Source organism: Rhinoderma darwinii, chromosome 4, assembly GCF_050947455.1.
Source record: "Rhinoderma darwinii isolate aRhiDar2 chromosome 4, aRhiDar2.hap1, whole genome shotgun sequence".
Lineage (NCBI taxonomy): Eukaryota > Metazoa > Chordata > Amphibia > Anura > Rhinodermatidae > Rhinoderma > Rhinoderma darwinii.
This window is the reverse complement of record NC_134690.1, coordinates 194,828,496-194,846,638: the sequence shown is the minus strand read 5'-3', so window position 1 is coordinate 194,846,638 and position 18,143 is coordinate 194,828,496. Positions and strand designations below refer to the sequence as shown.

The window sequence follows — 18,143 nt, the reverse complement described above, 5'->3', positions numbered from 1 at the left end:
TATAGTCCACCACGCAGACCAGTTTCCTCTTATCAGAGGTAGCTCCCCTCTCCCTCACTGCCACTGTGGTGTCCTCATGCACGGTGGTCAGCATGTAAACCTGCCTTTTGTCACTCCATTTGACAGCGAGCAACTGGTTGCTTGCAAAGGAGAGTGTCGCACCCTTTTCTATTCTCCTGGACACCAGTTGTTGAGGGAAGCCGACTCTATTTTTGCATACCGTCCCACAGGCCCCTGTATTAGCAGCATGGAGGAACTTATACAGGGAGACACTGGTGTAATAATTGTCGGTGTATACATGGTACCCTTTCTGTAGGAATGGCACCATGAGTTCCCAGACAATTTTCCCACTAATGCCAATATCCTCTGGGCATCCTGGGGGATTAAGGTGGCGGTCCCTGCCCTCATATATAAAAAAGGCACAGGTGTAGCCCATTGTGCTCTCGCACACCTTATAAAGCTTCACACCGTATCGGGCTCTTTTGGAGGGGATGTATTGGCGAAACGATAGATGGCCCTTGAAGGACATAAGGGACTCGTCTACCGCTATTTTTTGTCCTGGGGTGTACAAATTTAGAAATGACTCAGATAGGAGGGAGATGAGCGGTCTTAAATTGTTGAGGCGATCATGGCCTGGGTCACTTCTTGGGGGGATTTGGGAGTTGTCTGAGAAGTGCATGAAACGCATTAAAGTCTCATAGCGCGTTCGGGTCATGACAGCAGCAAATACAGGCATGCTATGGATAGCGCTGGTAGCCGAGTAGAAGCGGATAGAAGTTTTTTTTACTATCCCCATGTTTAGTGTAATTCCCCAAAAATGTTTTCATTTCACAGACTGTTGTGGGGATCGATCCTCTGGCATAGTAAGACCTGGGATTTTGGGTGAAAAATTGCCTTGCGTATAAATTTGTCTGCTGGACAATTAGTTCCAGGACCTGATCGCCTATAAATAAATTAAAAAAATTATAGGGGGTAAAATTTATGACATCAGTGTTGATGCCTGGAGTCGCTGTAAATGGCGGAATTTGGGGGGAGAAAGAAAGTGCAGGATCCCACATTGCGGGAGGGAGTGCATTACTAGGTCCTGCTCCTGACCCTTCACCGGGGACGGCTGCGTCCACCACCATAGAGCTGGGGGGTCCAGTGGCAGAAGCAGAACTTGTGTCGCTTTCTGAGCCAAGTTTTGCTTCTGACGCAGTGTCCGTATCGCTGCCGGAAAAATTATTTTTCAACACTAAACTAACAAGTAAATTTTACGTTTTTTTTGTATTTTACATTTTTTTTAATTTTTTTATATATATAACATAGACACAACACTAACAGAAAAAAATAAAAATAAATACGGTAAACTGCAGTTAATAACAGCAACTAAAACTAAATCAGCAAAAAAAAAAAAAGAATTACGGAGATAACAAGTAATTACGGTAATTACGGGTAATCTGGGATGATTACGGATAATATAGGAACACTGGCAAATATGTGGTGTACTTCACAGTATAATACAGCACAAGATTTGTATAGTATTTCTCTCAATCCTCTCACAGATCAACTACAGTGAGAGGAGGGAGGGAAAGAGCACAAATCCTCTGCTGTATTGTGTAAATATGGGACTATGGTCACTGTGATAGGTATATCACAGTGACCATCTGATCAGGGACCAATTATCAGGGTCCCTGATCAGTTTCTATGTACAGGCAGAATAGCTGCCTTACACTGACAGCGCATGCGTGCGCCATTTTTCTTTTTTTCCCGGCAGTTAGGGGTGGGGGGGCACAGGGAGGGAGACGGGGGACATGATCGGTGGCAGCAGGGGGCCTAACAAGTAGTTTTTTTTATCTCCTCTCACCAAACATACATGGTGAGAGGAGATAAAAATCTCATTTACATCGGCACATCCATTGTAATGGCGGTCGCCGGTATTCGTTGAATACCGGCGATCACCGGTATGGGGACCGCAAACAGCAGTCCCCAGTCACTGCTCCAAGCCCTCAGCCCTCAGCTACCTCTGGCAGCTGAGAGCAGGGAGCTAAACCTCCCCCCGGTGGCGCTACTTTATTCAGATGCAGTGACGTAGAAAGTCAATGGCATCGGAATAAAGCCCGTTAGTGATCGACGTAGAAAGACTATGGGCCGGTCACTAACGGGTTAAACATAAACATTAAACATAACTGACTCCTTAACATTATTTTAATGTTAAACTGAGTTTAGGATACACATTTTTAAGATAAACTGAGGAAATGTGTTTATTTTTTTTGCATGGGCTATGACCAGGGCCGATTCCAGCTTATCTGCTGCCTGAGGCGAAAATTGAAAATAGCTTGATTGACACCCCCCTGGCTGTTCTACAGCACTAGCAACCTCACAAAAAAAAAAATATCATACCACCCATTATCTCGCTGCAGATCATACAGTGACTACAGTACTGATTAGAGTCAGAATAAACATGTACATTAAGTGACTCACAGGTGACGTCTCCATCCTGTCCAGACCTCTATGATGACCTCTCCTGGCCATGGCCCATTTCTGCAGTTTTCAGCTCAGATGTCTTCAGCTTCTCACTTTTCAATCATTTCTGCACCTACAGTATAAACGAAGATACAATTCTAATGGTGCCACACACTACGCCCCTAAATATAATAGCGTCATACACTGCACCTCGAATTCTAATAGAACCATACACTGTTTCCCTGATTAAAAGAGCACCATACACTGTGTCCCTAATTATAATAGCACCATACACTGTGTCCCACACACACACACACACTGCTCCCTGTAGATAGTTCCCCGCATAGAGCCCCTTGTAGACAGTGCCCCCATATATAGTGCACCACATATAGCCCCCCTGTAGATAGTGCCCCACATGTACTCCCCACTACCTGTAGATAGTGCTCCACATATAACCCTAACATACAGCCCCCTGTAGATAATGCTCCACATATAGCCCCCACATACAGCCCCCCTGCAGATAGTTCTCGACATATAGCACCCACATATAGCCCCCACCTGCTGTAAATAGTGCTCCACAAATAGCCCCCTGTAGCTAGTGCTCTATATATGGCCCACTCCCTGTAGATAGTGCTCCACATATAGCCCCCACATACAGCCGCCCTGTAGATAGTTCTTCACATTGGCCCCATTCATTGTAGATAGTGCTCCACATATAGCCCCTCACACTTTTAACAGAAAAAAAAACAAGTTACATACTCACCTAAACCCGTTCCCAAGCCGCCCTCTTGCAATGCAGACCTACTGACCTGCTCTCTTCTGAGCAGTTCTGCTGGGGCTGAACGACGCAAGCAGCGCGATGACGTCATTGCGCCGCTTGCATCGTTAAAGGACCTGTGTGGCAGGACAAATGATTCTGCCCAGCCAATCAGCGCCTTTCAACGTTGCGTCATTGAAAGGAGCTGATTGGCAGGCTGGCTTGCCCTGTCATTCAATGACGCAAGCAGCGCGATGATGTCATCGCGCCGCTTGCATTGTTAAAAGGCTCTGAGTGGCAAGGCGAGTTATTCTGCCCGGCCAATCTGCACCTGTCAATCTTGCGTCGTTGAAAGGCTCTGATTGGCAGGCTGCCTTGTCCTATCAATCAATGATGCAAGTGACACGATGACGACATCCCGCCGCATAGGTCATTGAAAGGCCCTGAATTGAATTCAGCGCTTATGCATGTAATTGTATCTGCGTCCTATAGATGCAGGTACAATTATAGTGCAGGAGGGGGTGGCTACGGCTGGCTTCAGTGGTGCTACCGCTCCCTCAGAGTGGCAGCAGGCCGCCGCCAGAGGCAAGATGCTTATTTCGCCTCATGGACGGTGCGGCCCCGGCTTCGACCAAAGGTGCCCAGGCAATCAGGGCCGGCGTCAGCACCTGGCGAACACGGGCATGTGCCGGGACCCACTACTTGGGGGGCCCCAATCGGCCGCCAGAGGCTGACGCTGCCGTCGTCACGGCATCACTGTCCAGGCAGCTCTGTGCCAGGATTCTGTCTCTGGGGAAGCCCCTGACATCACTATCTATATATGGACAGTGTTGTAAGGAGCAGAGCAGTGTCCCAGACAGTGGCGTAGCTATAGGGGTCGCAACTGTGACCGGGCTTCTAAGCCTGGGGGTCCCGCAGGCCCCCAGTTGCCACAGTGCGATGACCGCGCTGGTCCTGCTTCCAACAGAATGCTCCAGCATTCACTGTGCCGCGAGCCTAAGGGCAGGCACGATGTAGTGACGTCATCGAGCACATCTGCACCGAGTCACTCACAGCACAGTGCAGAGGAGGAGAAGGATCTTCTTCACCCATTGTGAGAACGGGGATAGGTAAGTAATTATGTTATTATTTTTCTATGAGGTACATACATATGGGCGTATTATTCTGGGTATGGGATGGGGGGCTCATATGGTAGATGCTGAGGGGGCAATATACTGTATGGGGGCATTATACTGTATGGGACAGCTAAGGGGGGCATTATACTGTATGGAGCATTATACTGTATGTGGCAGCTATCGAGGGCATTATACTGTACGGGGGGCATTATACTGTATGGGGCAGCTATGGAGGGCATTATACTGTATGGGGGGCATTATACTGTATGGGGGCATTATACTATATGTGGCAGCTATGGGGGGCATTATATTGTATGGGGCAGCTATGGGGGGCATTATACTGTATGGAGGCATTATACTGTATGGGGCAGCTATTTGGGCATTATACTGTATTAGGAGCATTATACTGTATGGGGCAACTACAGGGGGCATTATACTGTATGTGGCATCTATGTGTGGCAATATTCTGTGGGAGCAGCTATAGGGGTATTATACTGTGGGGGCAGCTATGGGGGCATTATACCGTGGTGGTCAGCTATGGGGGGCATTATACTGTGTGGGGGCAGCTTTGGGGAGCATTATACTGTGGGGGTCAGCTATGGGGGGCATTATACTGTGTGGGGCAGATATGGGGGGCATTATACTGTGTGGGGGCAACTATGGGGGCATTATAATGTGTGGTGGTATTATACTGTGGGGGCAGCTATGGGGGGCATTATACTGTGGGGGCATTATACTGTGGGGGCATTCATGGGGTCTGTCGGGCAAGGCAGTTGGCATAGGCTTGCGCAGGGGTCTGGTGGGGTTGGGGAAGGGTAGGGGGGCCCAAGCTGAATTCTTGCACCAGAACCCATGAGCCCTTAGCTACGCCCCTGGTCCCAGGCAGAGTACTAGTAGTGCTCTGCCCAGGACTATGATTCTGGGGTTGCCCCTGACAACACTGTCCATATATGGACAGTGATGTCAGGGACTTCTCCTGAAGCGGAATCCCCAGCCAGAGCGTTGGCAATGCTCTGGCTGGGGATTCCACTCTTAGAGGGAACCCCAAAGGCGCTAATTACAGGGAGGGGGCTGTGTGGCACTACCAGGGGGTGGCTATATGTTACTACCAGGGGGGGGGCTGTGTTGCACTACAAGGGAGGTGGGCTGTGTGGCACTACCAGGGAGGGGGGCTCTGTGGCACTACCTGGGGGGTCTGTGTGGTACTACCTGGGAGGAGGGGGCTGTGTGGCACTACCTGGAAGAGGGGCTGTGTGGAACTACCTGGGAGGGTGGCTTTGTGGCATTACCTGGGATTGGGGCTATGTGGCACTATCTACAGATGACACTAAATTTATGGGGACCTAACTTCTATATGGGGGCATAAACAGGGCCTAACGTCTATATGGGGGCACAAAGTGTCGTTTCCTGCCATTTTACTGCCGTCGTGAGTTTCCCCGCAAAGGGGCCTACTAAGTCTGTGTCCCCCAAGGGACCAATTAAACCTGGAGCTGGCCGTACAGGCAATACTATGTTCTTGCTGGTGAAGCCCCAGTAGAAAAACAAAATTGTGCATTACAGTGAGACTTTTTTTTTTTGCGGTTTTGACAATGATTTTTGTATTTGTAGCAAAATCACTGCATTTTTAATTTTTTTTAAATCATACGGTTTTGCTTCAATTACAAAAATTGTGGAATAAAAAAGTGTAAACACACGCTAACTTATAAATTGGATAAGTCAGATCTTAACAGCATTCTGTACAGGCTCCTCAGTTGTCATAAATATAAGGAAGCAGGAAAGGAAAGACCTTAAGATCATTACATCACAGTATCCCAGATAAGCAAACGACTGAACTTAAAAGCATTGTGGCGGTACTACTCCCTAGTAAGACCTCCGTGTACTGCTTTATAGGCTCCGTTTGGGTGGCGTTCTTATGCAACAAAACTGCTTTGTGTATGGGCCAGAAAGTCCCTTGTGACAAGGGCCCTTACATAGGACTCAACTGTATCCACGTCCCTTGGACGTAGATACAACTCACAGCGCTGGCAAGGCAAGGGAACCATGGGTTCCCTTCCCTGCCATTCAGCGCTTTTTTGTGATGCAGACGGAGCGATGACGTCATTGCATCACCTGCGTCACTCCACTGGATGAGGCCTGGTCAGAAGATGCTAGGCCTGCATCGCTGGAGAAGAGGACAGCGCAGGAATGAGTACAGGGGGCAGTGTGGCGCTATCTACAGGGGGCAGTGTTGCACTATTCCACAGGGGACTGTGTGGTCCTATCTACAGGGGAGATGGGTATCACTATCTACAGGGGGGTGTGGCACTATCTACAGGGGTGTGTGTGGCACTATCTACAGGGTGGTGTGTGGCACTATCTACAGGGAGGGGTGTGGAACTATCTACAGGGGTCTGAGTGGCACTATCTACAGGGGGCTCTGTGGAACTATCTACAGGGGTGTGTGTGGCACTATCTACAGGGAGGGGTGTGGCACTATCTACAGGGGGCTGAGTGGCACTATCTACAGGGGGCTCTGTGGCACTATCTACAGGGGGCTGTGTGGCCCTATCTACATGGGGAAGTGGAATATGGACTATAGGGTGGTTGTGGCCCTTTCTACAGGGAGGGTGTGTGGCACTATATACAGGGGGCTGTGTGCCACTGTCTACAGGGGGCTGTGTGGCACTGTCTACAGGGGGCTGTGTGGAACTATCTACAGGGGGCTGTGTGGAACTGTCTACAGGGGGCTGTGTGGAACTGTCTACAGGGGACTCTGTGGCACTGTCTACATGGGCTGTGTGGCACTATCTACAGGGGGCTGTGTGGCACTTTCTACAGGGGGTGTGGGGTGCTATGTACAGGGAATATGTGGTGCTATCTACTGGGGTCTCTGAGGGGCACTAACTACAGGGAGCACTTCAAGTGGTGCTTTCTACAGGGGGCATTGTTAGTGGCACCTACGACAGGGGACACTATGTGTGTGTGGTGCAATACTTTACAGTGTTTGACACAATTGTGTTCAAGGGTGCAGTGTCTGGTACTATTATATTCAGGGGCACAGAGTATGATACTATTATTTTCAGGGGCGCAGTGTATGGTGCTATGATATTTGGGGACACAGTGTGTAGTACCATGAGATTTTTTTCTTCGTTTATAGGTGCGGAAATGTTGTAAAAGTGTGGAGTTGAAGACATCTGAGTGGCAAATTCTGCAGAAACTGGTCGTGGCCGGGAGAAGTCGTTATATGGTCTGGATCGGATGGAGAATAAAAGAAAAAAGAATGACTAGAATCTGAGTAAACATCTCCTGTGAGTCACTGAATTTATAGAGAATCTGTCACCTCTCCTGACATGTCTATATAAAATCCACAAAAAGTATTCCACAAAAAGTCTTTGTGTATTCCAGGACTAATAGACAAATGGATGTTACCATTCCCCTTGTCAGCAGTATGTGTCCATACAAAGTGTGATGCTGTCAGAGATGAATGGAGACTGTCAGTATGTAGGGACTGTAACGGACCGCTGCCTTCCCTCACCTTCCGACGGCCACGATGTTAGCGTCTCCCTCCTGCAGTGTCCTATTGGGTGCGCACGCTCGTTCCCGGCCTTAAAGGGCCAGCGTGCACACATGCAAAAAGGTACCAAATCAATCCCTAGATCACCCCGGACTATAAAAAGGGCTCTGTCCTTCTACTCCTTGCCTGAGCATTGTTGTTGTCTACACATGTTCATATTGCCAATGGTCCCTTAGTTGTATCCTGCTCCCAGTGTTCCCGCATCCTGCTTCCCGTGTCCTGTATCCTGTTGCTGTGTTTGTTTCCGAGCCCAAGCCTATTGTTGGAGTCATGTGTGCCTCATCTGCCATGACTGGTGCCATTTGCCATATCTGGTGCCATCTGCCACGTCTGGTGTCATCTGACACATCCAGTGTCTTCTGTTACGCCAAGCATCATCTGTGTCTGCTACACCACATGTCTGCTACTCTGAGTAACTGCCTGATCATCTACCCAGGTATTCATATCCGAGAGACTGTTATTGACTGTTGTTTGGCCAGCTGCCACTCTGCTATGGCGCAACCGGCCTAGTGGGTAAATATAACCCAGGACAGTAACAGTACGCTCAGGCCATGGAACCCGCTGGCCAACCAAAGTCAGCTGTATAAGTTATGCAAACGGTCATGCGTGACCTCCGAGCACATCAGGATCAACTATTACAAGTGGTGAAATCCATCCTAAGTCGTTTGGAATATCCTCCTGTGCCTCCTCTAGCTGTTCCTGCTGCTCCACCACCCGCTATCCCTCCTGCCTACCTTGGTCCTGCAATTTCATTACCTCTACCTCCTCGCTATGACAGGGATCCCAAGACCTGCAGAGGTTTAATCAATCAGTGTACCATCCATTTCAGGTTACGTGATCACCTCTTCCCCTCTGATAAGGCCAAAGTTGTGTTCATTATTTATCTCCTCTCCGGCAAAGCCCTGGCATGAGCAAATCTCATCTTGGAATGAGAGGGTCCAGAATTTTCTGATCTGTCACTATTCCTAGAGACTTTTGGTATGGTGTTTGAGGAACAAGATCGAACATCTTCTGCCACTGCCTCACAGAATCACGAATCAAGTTGTCAGATCAGGAGAAACAGCGCAGACGCTCTGTTCAGGTCTGTGTCTGTATTGTGGTCTCAAAGGCCATTTTGTGCGTCAATGTCAACAAAAGCTGGGAAACTCCAGCACCTAGGGTTGGTTGGACAGAAAACCCTAGGTGGAACGACGCCAAATGCCAAATCCTATTCCAAATGATCCATTCCTGTAATCATTATCACTGGTGAGAAATTACACACCGTCTCTGCCTATCTGGACTCCGGAGTGGCTGCAAATTTTATTCAGCAGGATCTAGTAGATCGTCACCTTCTGGCCATGGTTCCTCTAGAGAAACCCCTGGCTGTTGCCTCTGTGAATGAACTAGCACTGTCCGATCCTATTTTGTCCATCACTGAACCTCTGACACTACAACTCAGAATCCTCCACTCAGAACAGATTGCCTTTGTCGTCTTGCCAAAAGCTATCAATCCTATTCTGCTGGGCCTGCCTTGGCTTTGTCTACATGCTCCGGTTCTCGACTGGAGTTCTGGAGAGGTCCTCCAATGGGGATTCAAGTGTCTGAACCGCTGCCTGCCACAGGTTTATCCTGTTATGCCTCCACTGCCTCAGTCACTCTCCGATCTACCCACACATTATGCCAGCTTTGCGGACGTCTTTAGCAAAAATGAAGCAGAGGCTCTTCCTCCCCATCATTCCTATGATTGTCCTATTGAACTGCTCGCTGACAGCTCACCCCCTCGTGGACAAGTCTAGCCTCTCTCTTTGCCAGAGACCCAGGCCATGTCGGCTTACGTCAAGGAGAACCTTGAGAGAGGGTTCATCCAGAAATCTTCTTCCCCGGCCGGGGACGGATTTTTCTTCGTAAAGAAGAAAGATGGAACTCTTAGACTATGTATCGATTACCGAGGTTTGAACCAAATCAAAAACAAGTATCCCTTGCTGCTAATCTCAGAGCTCTTCTACAGAATTAGTGGCGCCAAGATTATCACAAAGCTGGATCTGCGCGGGGTTTATAACTTAATCCGTATCCGCAAAGGTGATGAGTGGAAAACTGTAATCAACACCTGAGATGGTCAATACGAATATCTCGTGATGCCCTTTGGACTGTGTAACACTCTGGCTGTGTTTCAGGAATTTGTAAACTACATCTTCCGGGATCTGCTGTATGTCTGTGTAGTGGTGTATCTGGACAACAACCTGATCTACTCACCACATCTGACGACGCATCAGAAGCATGTTCGCCAAGTCCTGTTGCGGTTAAGGGGGAATCGCTTATATGCTAATCTCGAAAAGTGTGTGTTCGAGAGGAACTCTCTGCCCTTCATGGGCTACATTATCTCAGATTGTGGACTCAAGATGGATTCAGAGAAGGTGAAGCCAGTCTTAGAGTGGCCACTTCCACAGGCCCTTCGGACTATACAACTATTTCTGTGATTCGCAAACTTCTACCGGCAATTTATCCCGAACTTCTCGTCTCTGACTGCTCCAATCTCTGCTCCCACTGTGAAGAGGGTGAACGCCAAGGTTTGGCCTCCAGAGGCAGAGTCAGCATTTACCAGCCTCAAGAGCGCCTTCACTTCAGCCTCAGTTCTTCACTATCCTGACGCGTCTCGACAGTTCTATCTAGAGGTTGATGCATCTTCGGTTTGTGCTGGAGCACTGCTGTTTCAAAGAAACTCCAAGGGTAAGACAGTGGCTTGCGGCTTCTTCTCCAAACTATTCTCTCCTGTAGAGCGCAACTACTCGATCGGGGATTGGGAGTTACTGGCCATCAAGTTGGCATTGGAAGAGTGGAGGAGCACTTGCTGTAGGGCACTATTCATCCTATCATCAGTTATATGGATCACAAGAACCTCACGCACCTACAGTCTGCACAACGATTAAATCCTCGCCAAGCCAGATGGTCGCTGTTTTTCATATGATTACAATTCCTGCTCCACCTCTATCCTGCAAATTAGAGACATTCCCCCTGGAAAGACTTTTTTTCGTCCTACAGACAAGAAGAGAATTCTCCTCTGGAGACACCATTCCAAACTGGCTGGGCACTCTGGTGTCCGTAAGACACAGGACTTGATATCTCGTCACTACTGGTGGCCCACGCGGCCTAGACATGTTGTGGACTATGTTTCCTCATATACAAACTGTGCCTCAAAGAAGTCTACCCTTTCCAAACCTGCTGGTCTGCTCCTTCCCTAGCCAGTGCCTGATGCCCCTTGGCAACATATTGCTATGGAACGTACTACAGACTACAGACCTTCCTCCTTCGGCTAGATGTACTACGGTCTGGGTAGTGGTGGACCATTTCTCTAAAATGCCACATTTTGTTCCTTTGATTGGCCTTCTGTCTGCTCCTCGTCTGGCAAATCTGTTCATTCTCCACATCTTTCGTCTGCATGGACTACCTCTGCCTATTGTCTCGGACCAGGGTGTACATCCAAATTCTGGAGAGCCCTGTGGAATCTGCAAGATGTGAAGCTGGACTTCTCATCTGCCTATCACCCACAGTCTAATTGGTCAAGTGGACAGGACCAATCAAATATTAGAGAATTACCTTCGCCATTTTGTTTCTGCCCAACATAACAATTTGGTACAACTTCCGCCTTGGGCAGAATTCTCTTACAATAACCATACAAGTGAGTCTACTGCCCCTTCTCCTTTCTACATTGTGTACAGTCAGCATTCACGATTTCCTCTTCCTGTGCCAGCCATGACTCTGCAATACTTCACGCAGTTGATCGCATGAATAAGCAAGAAAAAGAAAGGTTCCTCCTCAATTTTCTCCCGGAGTCAACGTCTGGCGATCTTCCACAAATATTAGTCTGAAGATGCCTTCTCACAAATTCGCTCACAAATTCCTCTATCCTTTCGAAGTCTTGCAACGAATAAACCCTGTATCCTATAAGCTTCGGCTGCCTCCTACTCTCTTGATTCCCAACTCGTTCCATGTATCCGTCCTTAAGCCAGTTCTGAACCACTACAGTAAATCTCCAAGTTCTGCAGTTGCGGTTCTTCTGACGTCTTCGAGGGGAAGGAGATTCTGGACTACAAGAGAGTAGGAGAAAGGACTTTCTATCTGGTGGACTAAAAAGGGTTTGGTCCTGGGGGGAGGTCGTGGGAGCCAGAAGAGAACCTTAATGCCCCTACCCTCATTAAAAAATTGGGATGGGATGTAAGTGAGGGGGTACTGTAACGGCCACGGTCACGGACTGCCGCCTTCCCTCACCTCCCGACGGGCACGTCCGCAGACCTCTGACTTCTTGCCAGGGTCGCCCTCCTCGGAGATGTCAGCACACGCAGCCGTACTGCTCTGCAGGGTCCTCTAGGTTGCGCACATGCACCCTTTTCCGGCTTTAAGGGGCAAGCGCACACACATCTAAAAAGTTACCAAATCAATCCCCAGATCGCCCTGGACTATAAAAAGAGCTCTACCCTTCCACTCCTTACCTGAGCGTTGTTGTCTACCCATGTTAGTATTTCAAATAGTCCCTTAGTTGTATCCTACTCGCAGTGTTCCCGTCCCCTGCTTCCCGTGTCCTGTATCCTGTTACTGTGTTTGTTCCTGAGCCTAAGCCTATTGTTGGAGTCGTGTGTGCCTCATCTGCCACATCTGGTATCATCTGCCACTTCTGGTATCATTTGCAATGTCTGGTATCATCTGCCACATCTGGTGCTATCTGCCACGTCCAGTGTCATCTGCTACACCAAGCATCGTCTGTGCCTGCTTCACCACTTGCCTGCTACTCCGAGTATCTGCCTGATTATCTACCCAGGTACTCATAGCCGAGAGACTGTTATTGACTGTCGTTTAGCCAGCTGCCAATCCCCTACAGCGGAGTGGCATAGTGGGTCCACATACTCCAGAACCGTGACAGGGACACAGCCCTTTAACTATTGGAATCATAACACTTATTTTTCAGTGCTAACACAGCAATGCTAGCACACGGCACGTCAGGGCGGCGGTAGTAGAGAAAGGGGCCCCTGGCCTATGGTATACTCAATCCGCCACTCTCCAAAGTTGTAACTCTCCCAGTACTTATGGCAATATTCTCCCCTAGTAGCAATACATCTAGGGTACTATACCTCCATACATATAGAGTCCAATGGAGCATGCCACAATTTTTTTTCTGTTTGATTCCTATGGAATTTGTAGAAAAAAGGAAGGACCCATACACTTCTAAGGGCATCGAATTACAGCTCCATACAGTTTGGAGGCCTTACTCAAGCAAAATGAAGTTTTCAGTCTTAGCTTAGACTTGTTATGTAATTTTTTTTTTTCCTCATTCAAGCCCTTAAGGACCAAGACTATTTCGGCATTAAGAGTCGCAGGAATTTTTTTCATTTTTGCATCACTGTACTCTTTTTCCTATAACTTTTTTTTCTGTAACATAACTGTATGAGGGCTTGTTTTTGTGAGAAAAGTTATATTTTTCGATGGCACCATTTTGGGGTGAGTATAATTATTGATTAACTTTTACTAACTTTTTTTTGGTTGTGAATTGTTTTAATTTACACCGTTCACCGCATGGTATAAATAATGCCTCATGTTTATTCTATTTTTATGTATCACTACTTTTTGTACAATGAAAGCACTTTTCATGTGAAAAAATTATAATTTATTTTGCCGCATTCCGGTAGCCATAACTTTTTTTATTTTCCATTGTAGTAGCCTTTTGAGGCTTGTTTTTTTTTGGGGTAAAAAAAAATAAATCATAATTTTAATAGCTCCATTTTGAGGTACATATAACTTATTAATTAACTTTTATTTTTGCACAATAAAAAAAATTAAAAAGTTTTATTATTTTTTTCTAAACATTTTTTTTCTAAACTTTGTTTATCTTTGTTTTAATTTTTTTAGCCCAACTAGAAGACTACACAATGCAATTGCTTGATTGTTACTAAAATGCTTTGATATACTCAGGATACCAAAGCATTATTGCCTGTCATGGCACCCCATCGGCTCTACGCGATCTTGTCACATGGTGCTAACGAGGTGACAGAAGGAGCCCACTCATTTGTAGCCTATTAGAAGTCATGTTCACTATTGATCGTGGCATTTAAGGGATTTAAGGGATTAAACAGCTAGGACGGGAGTTACCTCCTGTCTCGGCCATTGCAGCGGGAAGTTGGCTGTATATTACCAGTGAACGTATCCTATTGTGGTTACCACAATTAGGAAGTTATAGTACGTCTAAATGCAAAAAGGCGTTTTAAATGAACTATTGGCTGACTATAGCAAAATTTTGCACAATACATGAAGTTAATTTTGTACCAGGCTTCCTGTGAATTACATTTTAATTTTTTTTACATACATATAAAAACAAGAATAAAAATAAATCCACATCATTTTAAACATATTTAATGACCATTAAAGGCTATGTCCAGCTTCGAAACCAATATTTTTTTATTTCTCTAATGCACACATTGGGAAAAATGAAGCAACTTGGCAAATAGTCTTTATGAAAAAGTTCCTGCCATTGTGTTTCTATTGCTGCTATACAGATCTACAGTATGTTTTTCTGGTAACAAAGAACAAACATGTAACGTCTATGGCCGGGGGCGGTTGTTCAGACTTACCCTCTGACGGATGGACATCTGTCTTCGTGGCGTCAGCTCCCTCCAGGGAGACGCCAGCACTCACTTCCGGGTCCTGGGACTGTTTCCCGCAGGGCGCGCGCGCCCGCCCGCGCGTGCATGGCCTTAAAGGGGGCTGTCACCCATCAATAATTAGCCCAAATGGCTGCTGGACTATAAAAAGGGGCTCTGTCCACTTTTTCCTCATCTGAGCGTTGTTGTTTACCTAAGTTTGTCTTGCAAATGGTCTTCCAGTGTTTTCCAGTTCCCAGTGTTACCCGTTCCTGCTGCCTGTACCCTGTATCCCGTGCTATTGTATCTACTGAGAAAGTCAAGTCGTGTCTTTCGCTGCATCCACGGTGCCACCTGCTGTGAAAGTCAAGTCGTGCCTCCACTACTGTCTACATTGCCTCAGGTACCCCTTCCGAACTATAGACATTGTTTGGTACCTTGTTGGCCAGCTGCTACCCCCCTACGCAGTACGGCCCAGTGGGTCCACACCCCGCGTCGTGACAAAACAGACCTTGTGCAGCCTGAACTTGCAGTCAAAATCCTTTCTATCTATCCCCTGCTTCTTCCTAACATACATTTAAAAGATTAACAAGAAGTGGGAAAAATGGAAGGATGACTGCAGGATCAGACTACACAGGGTGTGTTTGTTGTCTGTTATCAAGGACACGCATAGATCTGTATTTCAAAAGTATATGCAACATATAAAGTATGTCTTGGAGCTAAATAAAAGCAGCAAATATTTTGCAAAACATGTTGATATTCATACAGATCTAAGTGGCAGTCTCTTTACAAATTTCACCACTACACTGCTTTCATGAGTCCAAAGCAGCTGTTTCCACCACCTCCTTTCATTCTTTGTTGGCATCTGCGCTTGCAACTCTCAGTCTTCTCTCGCTCAGGTGCCACTGAGGACAAATTTCCTCTAGTACATGTACAACACTGGAACATTCAAAACAACAGGGCAACTTCTAATCCTGATGCCTTAAACTAGGTTAGTTGCTGTGAGGTAGGAATTTTTAGGAAAGAGAGAGAACCACATAACAGATAATTACAAACAATGTGGACTCCAGGTTCACACCCTACCAATTTCTGTAATTTTTGCTTCATCAAGTGTATTAATGGTATCAGGATTGGAAGGTGTCCTATACTTTTGGCTGTTCCAGTGTTTTTTATGTACTAGAGGAAGTTTGTCCTCAGTGGAGATCCAGACTTCACCTGAGAGAGAGGAGAGCGAGTGTTAAAAGCGCAAACGTCCACATAGGATGAAAGACGGGGGTAGAAATATCTGCTTGGGAAAGTGGTTGAGTAGTGAGATTTGTAAAGAGACTGCCTCTTAGAACTGTATGAATATGAATGTGATTGGTGAAATAATTGTTGCTTTTATTTATTTCCAACACATACCGTATATCTTACATATACTATATATATTTTGCTGGGTGTCTTGTTTAAGGCCTCATGCACACGACCGTAGTCATGTCCACGGCCGTGATTTCCGGATCGGCCGGCCACGGAGTGACACCCTTAGGCCCCATGCACACGAACGTGCTTTTGTGGCCACAATTCCCCCGAAAATCCACGGGAGATTTGCCGCCCCATTCATTCCTATGGGGCCATGCACACGACCATGGTTTTCACGGTCCGTAAATGGCCCCGGAGCCTGGACTGCAGAAAGAAAGGGGAAGCCTTATTATGGCCGTCTTCTGCGGTCCGGGCTCATTGAAAATAATGGCCACGGCCATGTGCACAGCCCGCGATTTGCGGGCGGCTCGCGGCTGTCACTCTGTGGCTGGCCGACCCGGAAATCATGGCCGTGCACATGGCTACGATCGTGTGCATGAGGCCTTAGAGCTAAAAACTAAGTAGCGTACTCTACTCAATTTTTTATTTTGGTACAAATCTGAATAGCAGCTATAGACAAAATGGTAGGAATTTTTTTATTGAAGACTATTTGCACAGTTGCTTCATTTTTCATTTTACGCATTGAGAAAGGTGTACGTAGCATTTAAAGGTATTTCATTTTTCCTTGAAATCTTTAGATTATTTCAACTCAATCAATTTATTAAAACACTTAAAGAGGCTCTGTCACCACATTATAAGTGCCCTATCTCTTACATAAGGAGATGGGCGCTGTAATGTACGTGACAGCAGTGCTTTTTATTTAGAAAAACGATCTATTTTCACCACGTTAGGAGCGATTTTAGCTTTATGCTAATTACTTTCTTAATGCCCAACTGGGCGTGTTTTTACTTTTGACCAAGTGGGCGTTGTACAGAGGAGTGTATGACGTTGACCAATCAGCGTCATACACTTCTCTCCATTCATTTAATCAGCGCATAGTGATTCTGCTAGATCAGTATGTGCAGTCACTTACTTACACATTTACGTTACTAAAGTGTCTTGACAGTGAATAGACATTCCTTCCAGCCAGGACGCGATGTCTATTCACAATCCCGACACTTCAGTAACGTTTGTGTGGCACTTACAGCAGAGCAAGCGTAATTTCGCGAGATCACGCTGTAAATGACAGGTTACAGCGAGATCACGCTTTGCTGTGCTGTAAGTACCACACAAACTTTACAGAATTGTCGGGATTGTGAATAAACATCCAGTCCTGTCTGGAAGGTTTGTCTATTCACTGTCAAAACACTTCAGTAACGTAAATGTGTAAGTAAGTGACTGCACATACTGATCTAGCAGGATCACTATGCGCTGATTTAATGAATGGAGAGAAGTGTATGACGCTGATTGGTCAGCGTCATACACTCCTCTGTACAACGCCCACTTGGTCATAAATATAAACACGCCCAGTTGGGCATTAAGAAAGTAATTAGCATAAAGCTAAAATCGCTCCTAACGTAGTGAAAATAGAACGTTTTTCTAAATAAAAATCACTGCTGTCACCTACCATACAGCGCTGATCTCCTTATGTAGGAGATAGGGCACTTATAATGTGGTGACAGAGACTCTTTAAGTTGGCAATGAATCTTAGAGATTTGTACACTGCACATAAATATTACCATCTTACTGACAAGAGAGAGTAGCAATGTGAACACATGATAACAACTGTATGCATTCTGAGAAATTGCAATTATCATAAGTCTGGTAATTAATATATATTAAAAATTATATACATATATGGAAATTTGTATACTAGACACATGATACCTGTAAAAGGATACCAATATTTTTATAGATAGCATAGTTGGAAGCTCCTGGGCCCAAAAACTGGCATCAAAGTCACATAAATGCATAATCAATTTTTGAAGGTGATGGCGCTAAGGAGGATGAGTTTTATCCTCCTTTTTGGTATTTAGATTTTTTTTCTGCATGCAGTGGCTGATAACATTTAGATGTATGTTTGGCATTAGTTAAATAAGTATGACTAGGGTCCAGGTTACAGCTTTCTTTGTGGGCCCTTTTGTGGCTGCCACGGCTGCTAGAAAGTATTGAAACCATTACTTAAGTGTGCACATGTGTCAAATCCTGTGTTCCCCTCTGAAAACAAGCTGTAATGGTAAATTGTTAGGGTATGTTCACACGGCAGCGTCCGTTACGGCTGAAATTACGGGGCTGTTTTCAGCTCCGTAATTTCAGCCGTAATGGCATGTTGAGGCTCTTTTTCGCTGCGTCAATTACGGACGTAAATGGAGCTGGTTTTCCATGGAGTC

General features: G+C 46.3%; 1 protein-coding gene across 2 annotated transcripts in view; it reads right to left on the bottom strand.

The window, feature by feature from the left end:
* KCNQ5 (potassium voltage-gated channel subfamily Q member 5) overlaps positions 1-18,143 on the bottom strand; it is a 660,896-nt gene that overhangs the window by 181,091 nt on the left and 461,662 nt on the right. The gene's annotated exons all lie outside the window — the stretch shown is intronic.